Source organism: Miscanthus floridulus, chromosome 12 (assembly GCF_019320115.1).
Source record: "Miscanthus floridulus cultivar M001 chromosome 12, ASM1932011v1, whole genome shotgun sequence".
NCBI lineage: Eukaryota > Viridiplantae > Streptophyta > Magnoliopsida > Poales > Poaceae > Miscanthus > Miscanthus floridulus.
In genome coordinates, this window is record NC_089591.1 from 29781352 (window position 1) to 29793906 (window position 12555).

General features: G+C 54.3%; 1 long non-coding RNA gene across 8 annotated transcripts; it reads left to right on the plus strand.

The window, feature by feature from the left end:
* The first annotated feature begins 493 nt into the window (after window positions 1-493).
* On the plus strand, window positions 494-10659 carry LOC136496299 (uncharacterized). Of its 8 annotated transcripts, none has more exons than XR_010769022.1 (4): window positions 494-1328; window positions 9563-9731; window positions 9840-9869; window positions 9986-10659. It is a non-coding gene; the product is annotated as an uncharacterized lncRNA (long non-coding RNA). The 8 variants fall into 8 exon arrangements; XR_010769027.1 differs by having other exon boundaries at window positions 9563-9726; window positions 9840-10159; window positions 10299-10659; XR_010769025.1 differs by having other exon boundaries at window positions 9563-9726.
* Window positions 10660-12555: the final 1896 nt, after the last annotated feature.

Consider the following 12555-nt stretch of genomic DNA (forward strand, 5'->3'; position numbering starts at 1 on the left):
ATGGATGATACTCTTTTGTTTGCTAATTTTATACACGCTCCTACACAATTACTATCACAAACAATAAACCTTCTATGTTTTTGTTATTTTTGTTGACATCGCACATCAGGTGGGCACGCCAATATGACAGTGAGCCTGAGAAGATCTACAGAATATGCAAAATAACCTATTTATCCCTGTTGCTTCTCTCTCTACTCGCTGACGCGTAGGCCCCATACATCACCATGCAGAGAGAGAAGGGGAAACTCGTGACAGGCAGCAATGGCGTACCAGTGGGCCGCGGGTACACCTCGGGGTCGAGCATCTTGGCGCCGGGCTCCGGCTAGTAGCTGAGGAAGAGGCAGTGCGGCGTGATCTTCTTGGTCTCGCGCGGCTGGAGCACGATGCTGTGCGCCTTGAGCCCGGACACGTCGAATACCTCGCTGACGACCTCGAGGCGGGCGTCTCCCACGCCAGTGGCAAACGAAGGAGTGGCATCGTACGATACTACGATGACAAAAAGTTAAAAACCCCTCCTACGCCCGTGCGTAACCCGCCTTCCACTCCCCCCACACCTACCTCCGCCTCTGCGCCCGCCGCCCACGCCGCTGGCGTGCGCGCTAGCCGCAGCCACGCCCTAAACGGCCCGCGCGCAGCCGTGCCCCGCGCCCGCCTCCCACGCCGCCGCCCGCCGCAGCCGCGCCCCTTCTCCCGTGCATCCGCTCACGCGCCATTCCAGTCCCCCGTCTCCATTTCTCAGTTTGCTCTCTCTAGGGTTTCACTCTCTTCCTCCCCTCGTCGATTTCTCCACAGCGTGTTCGATCTAGGCGATTTTACTCGGAGGGGAGTTCAGATTGTGCTCGTAGGGGGATGATTGGTAGAGGATTTTGCCTGAAATCCGGTGCTCCTGCTCGTCCCAGCGGTGGGACGCAATCGCGGGCAGGTTCGGTTCGCGCCCACCTCCAACAACCTGCTCATCTCCCCGCCTTGCTGTTCCTTGCGGCTTTTAGGCATCCTCTACTTGCCCTTCTGGTTGGGTCGAGATCGAGGAGATGCGAACAGTTCTAAATTTCTTTGGGGTTGGAGGATTCTATTTTCAGTAAATCGTCCGGGGGTCTAGCTCATTTCGGATTCCAATTTGGGCACGCTCAGGTCGATTTGAAATTTGGGGGAGATCGTTAGCAGTGTCTGATAGGGTTTTCCTCTGATTCGTCGCAGGGGCTACGGCTGTACGATGTCAATGAGGGCATGCTCCGGGTCAGTTCGGAGTCGGAGGCGGCACTCCTTGACTGGTGATTCCAGGATGAGTCCGCAGCGTTTGCTTGCGGCTCCGATGGATCTGTGAGAAGGTAAATTTAAAAACGGTCGCAATTCGTTTCTGGATTGTATCTTGAAGTCGCATGCCCTTATAGCATTTCCATTTACTGTCTCTGGCTGCATGATAGAATGAGTGAGAGTGTGCTGCTTGTACTGATAGTCAAGTTCCACATTGTAATTCTGTGCATGATTGATGACATTTATGTATGTCTTTTGATTGAAGTGGTTACAATTAAGCAAAGTTCTACCAGTTGCAATCTGTTTGACCTTTGGTTGCTTTCTTTGAGATGACATTTTGATGCTAATGCATGACAGTGCAAATAATGTATGGTAGTTCCATTTTATCCTTGTTTTGTTTTTGCATATTTGCATTCATGGCATTTTTCAGTGTGACAATTATGGGATAAACAATAATAGTACTTTTATATGTGGCAACTGCTGATTTACTCCACTAGCACTACTATATGTGCAACTGCAACAACATTGAATTAGAGAAGAATGTTGTGTGCCTGCTGCTGCTGCTGATTTACTCTATCAAGTACAGTCACATTCTCCATGCTAACTTAGTTTCACTTCCTTTAAAAAAAAAATCTTGCACGCCATCATGAGTGAGTCATCTGATGCTATTTTCCTTTTTTTTTTCTACTGTTATGCTGATCATTTCTGTTCAGTCATTAAACTAGTCTGCCTTTTGTACAAAACTAGTTTTTTGACATCATCACCTTGCCTCTATGATCTGTATTTTTGCCTCTTAAACAAATTTGTGCGATGCATAAAAAATGAAAAAAGAGCTGTGTATTTTTTGCAAATAAACCGGGGGTGGGGGTGGGGCTGGGTTGCAAATGAACACAAACACTATACTTGCTTTTTTCAGAATACATAAATTGCCTATTTAGGAAGACATTGTTGCCTAATGAATGATACATAAATTGCCTAAGAAAATGCTATCTGCTACAGTATTACCAGCAGCAACCTACTCATCCCCAATAGAGGCTGTGAGTCGCTGGCTGTCAACGTTAGCACAAGCGATGACACAAGCGACGACAAGGACGTGTATGTTTAGATGATAGATTCTTAGTTAGACTCCCACGTATGATAATGGCTTCATTTATCCCGGCGGTAATTTTGTCTTTGCACACACACACATCGATCCGTCGCTAACAGATGATCCAATGCACCTCTGCTGATGGAAGCCTCTGGAAGCTGGCCTTATCACAAGCCCCCCTGTATTAATTGTCTCTCACGTATCTCCTCCCTTTTCTCTCCCCTACCATGCGCTCGCTAGACACCCCCCTCCACCTCCGTCTCTGCCGTGGTAGATAGGGAGGACATTAGCGTTGTGTGTGTCTATGGCTTCGATGGCTGCCCCATGGAGTGGTGCATCCACATCTCCCTCTTCTAGAAGGCTGCAACTCCCTTCGACTTCATGCCCCCTGATGCGGCCCCACTTAGTCACCCCGTGCTCTGCCTCTCCATTGTCAGTGCGGAGGTCTAAGGCACTACTGACGAGCTGTTGGGCCAGGTGGACGCACGGTTCGAGTGCAAGCTTCACGTCGCACTGCAGGAGTAGACTTGCATGGTGTCATTGTTAGTCGCTGAATTCTCACTCTTGGTAGTAGGAGAATTCTTACTCTCATCGAGAGAGGATGACACTAGGAGTTGGGGCAATTTTCTTGTCTATTTCTCACACAAGCTCACACAAATGCCATGCCAACCCAAGGGGTTGGGGTTACATATTTATAGGCTGCTAGCCAGCCAAGCATATGCCAAGATGCTAGTCTAAGATGCTAATATGCTGTCCTAGCTAAGATGCTGTCCTCTAGTCTAAGATGCTGTCCTCTAAGATGCTGTCCTCTAGTCTAAGATGCTGTCCTAAAAACAGAAAAACAGCCACAAGGACCATGACCATGTGAGCATCATAGCCCCACAAAGACCAGCCACACATGAGACTTATCCATCATTCTCCCCCTAAGTCTTGTGCGTCGTCTTGTGGGAGAGTTGAACCATCCCGGTCCTGGAGCAGAGCTCAAGGAACTTGATCCTCCCAAGGGGCTTGGTGAGCAGGTCCGCAAGCTGGTCCTTGGTGTTGATGTAGCTCGCCTTGATGCTCCCTTCCTCCAAACAGCTTCGGATGAAGTGGTACCTCACCCGGATGTGCTTGCTGCGTTCGTGGAACACGGGGTTCTTTGCCAGGGCCAGAGCGGACTTGCTGTCCACCCTGAGCTCCACCGCTCTAGTGTCTCTGCCGAGGAGATCACCAAGCAGTCGAGCGAGCCAGAGCGCCTGAGTCGAAGCGGTGGAGGCCGCTATGTACTCGGCCTCGCAGCTGGACAGGGCCACCACCTGCTGCTTGACCGACTGCCAGCTAACGAGGCACTTGCCGAGGAAGAAGAGGATCCCGCTCGTGCTCTTGCTGGTGTCGATGTCGCCGGCGTGGTCGCTGTCGCTGTACCCGACGAAGTGTGCCGCCCCAGGGCACCTCGGGTAGGTAGAGGCCGTGGTCGAGAGTCCCCGCAACGTAGCGGATGATCCTCTTCACAGCCTGCTGGTGCTCCGTCGTCGGTCGCTGCATGAACCGACTAACGTAGCCGACGGAGAATGCCAAGTCCGGCCGTGTGTGGGCGAGGTAGCGAAGGCTCCCCACAAGACGCCGGTACTGCGTAGCGTCCACCTCCTCCGTCGTGCTGTCGCGGCTCAGCTTCAGCCTCTCCTCCATCGGAGTGAGAGCTGGGTTGCAGTCGGTGAGCCCAGCTAGCTCAACGACGCGCTTGGCGTAGGCGGTCTGTCGAAGCGTGATCCCAGAGTCATCCTGGTGTACCTCGATTCCCAGGTAGAAGGAGAGAGGCCCCAGGTCACTCATCTGGAAGGTGGCCTTCATCTCTTCCTTGAATGCCGCCACCTCCGCATCCTTGGTGCCGGTGATCACCAAGTCGTCGACGTAGACACCCACCAACAGGGCATTACCTCCATTGCCCCGTCGGTAGATGGCCGCCTCGTGTGGGCTTTGCTCGAAGCCCATCCCCTTTAGCGTGGAATCCAGCTTGGCATTCCACGCCCTCGGTGCCTGTCGCAAGCCATAGAGGGCCTTGCGCAGGCGGAGCACCTTGCCCTCCTTGCCGGGGATCGCAAATCCCGGCGGCTGGTGCACATAGACCTCCTCCTTCAAGTCGCCGTTAAGGAACGCCGACTTGACGTCCATGTGATGAACACGCCAGCCCTCCTGGGCAGCTAGCGCAAGGAGGAGTCGCACGGACTCCATCCGTGCCACGGGAGCAAAGGCGTCGTCGAAGTCGACCCCCTCCTGCTGCACGAAACCTCGTGCCACCAAGCGAGCCTTGTGCTTGACGATGGCACCGGCTTCATCCCTCTTCAGCTTGTACACCCACTTAAGGGTGATCGCGCGATGACCACGAGGAAGGTCAGCAAGCTCCCAGGTGCGGTTCTTCTCAACCGCATCCATCTCCAACTGCATCGCGGCGCGCCATGTCGCGTGTCTCTCGGCCTCTGCGAACGACCGAGGCTCGCCGTCGTCACACGCAAGGTGCAACTGCGCCTCCAGGTCCTCCAGGTCGTGAGGCACCAGTCCCGGCACCGGCTGGTCGCCGAGAAGGTTCTCCACCGTACGGTACCGCAACGGCTCACCGTCGTGGTACACGTCGACGCGCTCCTCGTCGTGAGAGAGCGGAGTAGCGAGCTCAACCGGGCCGTGCTCGACACGAGCTGGTGGTGGAGTAGACGTGCCCGGAGTGGTGCCTGTCGGTGCTAGAGTGCGTGGCGTTGCCGGCTGTGGTGGAGCCGGCGAAGAGCTCATCGCAGCCGAGGTCCTGGCTGGAGAGCGTGGTGCTGTCGGAGTAGCAGGTGCCGGGGTCGGTGGAGGCTCGGAGACTGGGGTAGACGCGCTTGCCGAAGAAGAACTGCCTACTCCCCCAGTTCCCTCGAAGTGGACGTACTCGACAGTGAAGTCGTCGTACGTCGGAGCTGAGCCGTCGTCCACTGCCTTGTCCCACGCCCATCCTCGCCCTTCGTCGAACACAACGTCGCGCGCCGTGCGCACACGCTGTGTCTTCGGGTCGAGGATGCGGTAGGCCTTCGAGCCCTCCGCGTAGCCGATGAACACTCCCGGAGTGCTCCTGTCGTCGAGCTTGCTGATGTGGCCAAGCTCCTTGGCGAATGCGAGGCAGCCGAAGACCCGCAAGTGGGAGACCGCCGGCTTGCGCCCATGCCAAGCCTCGTACGGCGTCCTGCCGTCGAGCGCCTTGGTAGGCGAGCGGTTGAGGATGTAGACGGCCGTCACCACCGCCTCTCCCCAGAAGATAGCCGGCATCCCCCTCTGCTTGAGGAGGGCCCGAGCCATCCCCACAACCGTCTGGTTGCGCCGCTCGACGACGCCGTTCTGCTGCGGGCTGTACTGGCGCGGAGTAGTGGCGCTGAATGCCCTCGTCAGCGCAGTACGACGCGAATTCAGCCGCCGTGAATTCGCCGCCGTTGTCGGTGCGCAGCACGCGCAGCTTGCGGCCGCACTCCGCCTCCGCAGCAGCCTGCGCGCGTCTGATGGCGTCCGCAGCCTCTCCCTTGCTGCCGAGGACCATCACCCACATGTAGCGGGAGAGGTCGTCGACGAGCAGCAGGAAGTAGCGTCGTCCTCCCGGTGTGGCCGGTGTCACCGGGCCACACAAGTCCCCGTGCACGAGCTCGAGCCTCTCCTTGGCTCGAAAGCTCGCCCGCTGGGGAAAGGGGAGTCGCCTCTGCTTCGTCAACACGCAGACGTCGCAGAGCTGCTCCACATGGTCGAGGCACGGCAGGCCTCGCACCATCTCCGTGGCACTGAGCCGCTTCAGGGCCTCAAAGTGAAGGTGCCCGAAACGCTCGTGCCACTGCCACGCCTCGTCGTCCCGACGAGCAGCGAGACAGAGGGGTTGTGCCACCTGCACGTTAAGGACGTAGAGTCGATTTGCGCTTCTGGATACCTTGGCAAGAAGGCGACGGCGACGATCCCAAATCCTCATGACTCCGTCCTCAACCACCACGCGCGAACCGTTCTCATCCAGCTGTCCCAAGCTGATGATGGAGTTCCTCAACGCGGGGATGTAGTAGACTCCGGTGAGCAGCCTGTGCTCACCAGACACGGCGGTGAAGATGATGGAGCCGACGCCCTTGATCTCCACGCCGGAGGCATCCCCAAACTTGACGGAGCCTCGGACGCTAGAGTCAAGCTCGGTGAAGAACTCCCGTCGACCGGTCATGTGATGGGTGGCGCCGGTGTCGAGGCACCACCCGTCAGTCTTGTCGTTGCCGGAGCTGTCGCCGAGGAGGGCGTGTGCTTTTGGCTCGTCAAGGTGGAGGAGAGCCGCTGCGGCCGGTGCCGCTGGAGGTAGCTCGATGCTGGCATGTGCCATGAACAGAGCCGGCTCCTCCTCCTCCGCCTGTGCGACGTGGGCCTGGCCGCGTCGTGGCTGTCGACAGCCCTTGGCCCAATGGCCAAGCTGGCCGCAGTTGCGGCAGGTGTCGTCTCGTGCCGGCTTGTGCCTGCCGGCGGCGCCGCCCTGGGCGCCTCCGCGGGCATCACCCTCGGCACGTCCTCGCGCCCCGGCCTGGGCGTCTCTGCGCGCCTTGCGCGGCTTGCCACGCTTGCGGCCGCCTGTCGCGGAAGAAGACTCCCCCTTCCTCCGGTCACCTTGGCTGGCAAGCCACTGCTCCCGAGTGAGAAGGAGCTTCCCGCCAGTGGTGATGGGCCCCGAGAGGGACTGTGGCTCATCGCTGTCGACGACCTTGAGGCGACCTATCGCCTCCTCGATCGACATTGTGGAGAGATCCAGCAGAGACTCGATCGAGCGAGCCATCTGCTTGTACTTCTCGGGGACGCAGCGGAAGAGCTTTTCGACAGCTCTCTCCTCGCCGTAGGTGTCGTCGCCGAACTGCACCATCTTCTGCAACAGAGTATTGAGACGGAGAGCAAAGTCATCAACGTCCTCACCTGGCTTGAAGGCCAGGTTCTCCCACTCCTTGCGAAGTGCCTGCAGTGTGGACTTGCGGGCGCGGTCGCTGCCGATGCGTGCCGCAGCGATGGCGTCCCAAGCCTCCTTGGCAGTCCGTTTGCTGGTAAGCGAGAACTGCATCTCGGGCGGGACTGCAGCGATGAGAGCATCCAGCGCCCGTCGATCTAGGTCGTAGTCGACGTCGCCGTACCGGACTGCCTCCCACATGTGCCGCACCTGGAGCTTTACCCTCATCACCGCAGCCCACTCGACGTAGTTGGTCTTGGTGAGGGTAGGCCACCCACCGCCGGGACCGACGTCCCTGACAACAGCCTGGAGCCCGTGGTGACCACGGTACCGATCCGGGGAGAGAGAGCCATGCTGCCTGTGAAGGCCGCGCTCTCCATCGACCCGTCGGTACCGATCCGGGGAGAGAGAGCCACGCTGCCTGTGAAGGCCGCGCTCTCCATCGACCCGTCCGCCACCGTTGCCGTGCGCGCCTCCTCCAGGAGCGCCACCGGCGCGTCCGCGCCTGTCTGGGCTGCCGCCGCGCTCGTGGGCGTGCGCGGCCGCCCCAGGAGGGCCACCGCCGTGCGCGCCTCCTCCAGGAGCGCCGCCAGCGCGTCCGCGCCTGTCTGGGCTGCCGCCACGCTCGTGTACGTGCGCGGCTGTCCACTGCGCCGCCCGCGCTCGCGCTGCCTCCCTCTCTAGCAGCTCGAGGTCCGCGTCGGCGGTGTCGTCAGCGGAAATGGAGCTGCCGATGCTGCCGCGCAGAGCCTCGACCTCCGCCGCCGCCGCACGCGCTGCATTCGCCGCCGCCGCTGCTTCCGCCTCCGCTCTGGCTGCTGCCAGCTCCGCCGCTGCTAGCCTCGACGCCCTTGCCGCCGCTGCAGCGGTCTCTGCCGCCGCTCGCTCGCGTTCCTCTGCCGCGGCAAGTTCGGCCTCCTGCCGACGCCGCGTGCTCGAGGCGACCGAGCGCTGAGACTGCCCTGCGGACATGACGCGCTACCGGGGGGCTGCTGCGTGGGGAGAGGGCTGCTTCAGACGAGCTGGGAGAGGAGTGAACAGGAGCGGCCGGAGGAGCTGCTGCTGCCAACAGCTGGGGCTGTTGTGGGGCTGGGAGAGAAGATGAGCAAGAGATGCTCAGGCTACAGGATAATACGGCTCCGATACCAGTTGTTAGTCGCTGAATTCTCACTCTTGGTAGTAGGAGAATTCTTACTCTCATCGAGAGAGGATGACACTAGGAGTTGGGGCAATTTTCTTGTCTATTTCTCACACAAGCTCACACAAATGCCATGCCAACCCAAGGGGTTGGGGTTACATATTTATAGGCTGCTAGCCAGCCAAGCATATGCCAAGATGCTAGTCTAAGATGCTAATATGCTGTCCTAGCTAAGATGCTGTCCTCTAGTCTAAGATGCTGTCCTCTAAGATGCTGTCCTCTAGTCTAAGATGCTGTCCTAAAAACAGAAAAACAGCCACAAGGACCATGACCATGTGAGCATCATAGCCCCACAAAGACCAGCCACACATGAGACTTATCCATCAGTCATTGTGTGCTCTGGGCTGCCCCATGACCTTGGATCCGGCTGGTGTGGTGCTCCTCACCGTGTCACCATCCCAGGTCCTCCTCCGAGCGACCAAGCGGGGCCACATATGCACTTGCCGATCTCGTCTTTACAGCTTTCCTTGCTCGCCTAAATTTTAGAACTACATGCACCCATTTCTCCTCATGCTTGAGCTATCGGCCTTCATTTCTGGTTGTCTCACTATTATTGCTTTATTAGCCACATAGTTTTGCCAAATTTATAACAATATTATTGCTTAATTCCTAACACTATTTTGCCTAGCACAATGCACATTTGTTGTGAAACATTCAGTACTGAAACTGGCAGAATATTTCAGGGCTTCCAAAAGTAACTGAAACATTGAAACGAAATGCATGGTAAAAATTACCATGTATTCGCTTTCTTTGCATGTCAGCTGGGTGCCTAGACTCTACTAAAAGTGACAGGCACTGAGCTTCTGAAAGTAGTTTTCTAGATTATAGGCCTAAGCCTCGGCCCTCAGGTGATTCTTGTACATTGTTAATGTTGATGTCCACAGAGAAATGTAACTGGATGGTTGCATCTGGTGATACCGTGATAGTTATATTTTACATAATATATTGTATCATAATTCAAAGAAACAAGACTGAAGGAATCTGATTTTACCGTTGATTGATTACTTGTGCACATTTGGACTAAAGGAGTCTCATTTTACTGACATGGCCTCTGCGTTCAAATCAGTCAGGCTTCAATAGAAGAAAGGTTGGATTTCCTTCTATGTGCTGGGTTTAAAAGCAAGGATATGAAGATGATCTGATCAGGCAGCCATAGATTCTGGAATACACCCTCAGCAACCTGAAAGCTCATGTCGATTTTCTCACAGGTCAGCGAGCTCTTCTCTTGAGGTCAGGTCAGGTCGCTACAAGCGCTTTGCATGATTGCCTCCCTTTACGATCCATCTTCTTTCTGATGGATACAGGGAATCAACCAGCTTCTTCGTGTCCTCTTTTTTTTGCAGGAATTGAGTGCTGCGTGCAGCAAATTGAAGGTAAGATGACGATGATGAAACGTGCCCATCACTAGTTCGCGATAGATGCCATGAACACCATATATTCGTGCATTCTGCTTGGGGCTTCACTCCAGGCTGTTCTCCATTTCTTTCAGGTTTCCATCAGAGTTTTCATTCAGATGACGACTTGCACAGCAAATGCAGCTTTCTTTCTCCTGCTGCTGTGTGCTTTTGCGGTGTTGCCACTGGCCTTGCCTGTGACCCTAGTACATAATTCCACTGGCCTTGCCTGCCTGTTCGTTTAGTTGCCTTCGATCACCTGCGTCAGAGTTGAGACGACTACCCTTGTTTGCTCCATTAATTTCTCTGTTATCTCATTCAGACAGCGGTGTTTCTCTCTGCAATTTTTAGTTTACCAGCAGCAGTTCAGTGGACCGAAATTGATGTGCTTATGTGATCATTCCTTAGGCCCTGTTCGCTTGGAGGAATTTGGAGGAATCTGGATGAATCCAAAGGAATTTGTGAGAGGAAATAGCCGTGAACAGTAACTAGCAGCTTGTCGTCCAGCGAGGACGACGAATTGTCTTCCCACCACTCCTACGAGGAGAACGTCTCCTCTGATGACTAGATGTCTTATTATAGTCTTTCGTGGAGTTTCGAGAAGGACTCGGAGGACGAGGATGATGTCGTTGCCGACGACTTTGACTCCGACGACTCTAACTTTGACTCGCCTCCTACCAAGCGAGGCTTAAGTAGTTTAAAGTTAGTATAATTGTATCTATATGTTAGATATATATAATGAATCAATGAAAACAATTCTATTTGCGCAGATTTGATCTCGTTCAATGCCACCTTTTTTATATGAAATGTAAATACTACTTTCAAAATGTCAGTGCACAGATTTTATCTCTCGATGAATGTTTTTTTGTATATATATGAATGAATGAAAAGGAAAAAATTGTCATGTACGGTTACGGTTGTTTCTATGAGAATCTTAAAGCAGTTTAACCGCTAATAATCGTCGTATTATAGCATTGGATTAGCGTGACAATGGTCAGCTTAATACTGACACTATTTAACTCATCTCGTGTCGTCTATTCTCGCTGTCGATCAATCTGGACCATCCGTTTGGCAACAAACCTAGAAGCGCCCAGCCCGATCCCAACTCACCTCGGGCCCTATCGGCGTCTTGGCGGCTATTCGACCAATTAAAACCACCTAATACGAATCCATTATTTCTCTCCACCCGTTGTTGCTTCATCTTTATTCTCTCCACCTGTTGCTTCATCTTCATTTGGATCCGTCGCCTGTACTTGCCCTGCCTCGAGCACTTTGCATTGTTGTGGTGGACAACTCCCCGTAAAGGTTAGATGGATTCTGTAACACCCTAGATGTTAAGCATGCATTTGGCATTGGCATTGCATGAGCACAAGCATCATTGATCATTCATGAGCATGAGCATCTCAAATTTTATCTCTATAATTACTTATATCACATGTGTTTGTTACTAAATGTTTTACATATGCTAGGATTTACATGTGACCAATGTATAAAATGTTTGTGGGACCTTAGGAGTGCCTTAAACATGTTTAGAATGTCACATGGAACAACTTTGGTATTTATTACTTGGACCCATTTGGCATCTAAGTCATGGTTATAGTGTAGGCTTTTATTTTCAAGTTGTATGATTGACCTAAGTTGAACTATACTCTAGAGACTTTGCATGGCAGTGCACCCTTAAGCAAAGTTGTAGTACTTGACTTGAGTAACAACTTTTATTTTTGGGTCAAAATCTGATTCGGTGCATAGCATGCTCAAAAACAGTCCACAAGTAGCAATAGAATTACTGCTTTTGACTTGGAAATTTTTCTGTCTGGGACCGCATTATAGTTTCAAGTGCTGCACTTTGGGATGATATAACTTGCGAACCATTAGCATTTAGGTGAAAGTCCTATTAGCAATATTGTAGATCATATGTAGCTCTACAACTTTCGTTAATAGAGCTTTTTCTAAGAACGAATGGATTTGGAGTTAGATGATCGCTAAGTTGCTTTGTTAGGCGCTGTCATCGACTCTGATGGCCACGTCCACGCACACGTCAGTGGCCGACCTGCCACAAGCCGTGCGCGCCGTGTGGTGGCCGTACGCCGGTGTTGGCCCGGCCGGTCGGGCCATAGGGTGGTGAAGAGTGAGGCGACGCCGTGCTCAATCCATTCCTCGCTCTCGCTCGTCTTCCCTCTTGCCTGCCAAGCAGCAGCGCCACTATTGCCATTGCTGCCGTGAGTTTCGTCGTGCTCGCTCGCTGCCATCGCCGCACCATTTTCCAATCGATCGTGCCAACAGCTCCGCCTTGTTCCGCGCTTCAACCTCCACCCCTTTGCCAAGCACTTTGAGTCTAGGTAGGGGTGCATTTTGCCGTTTTTTGCCACCGGTGTTCTCTCCGGAGCGCCGCCGAGCTCCATGCTTGCCATGGCCAGCCACAATCCGGGCACCTTCGTTCTCTCCCTCCCTCGTCTGGTCTTCATCATAGGTCCTAGCATCTTAATCCATTGTCCAGTTTGACGCTACCGCTTGGTTGCGTCGGAATGCATCGCCGTTTTACGCATGGCCGCCTTGGTCGCTGTGGCACTCGAGCTCACTGTTGCTGAGCTGGTCCATCATCTCCCTCCTCTCTCTCGCGTCTTAGGTTGAGTGATCCTAACCTTGCGTATGGCATGAATGGAGA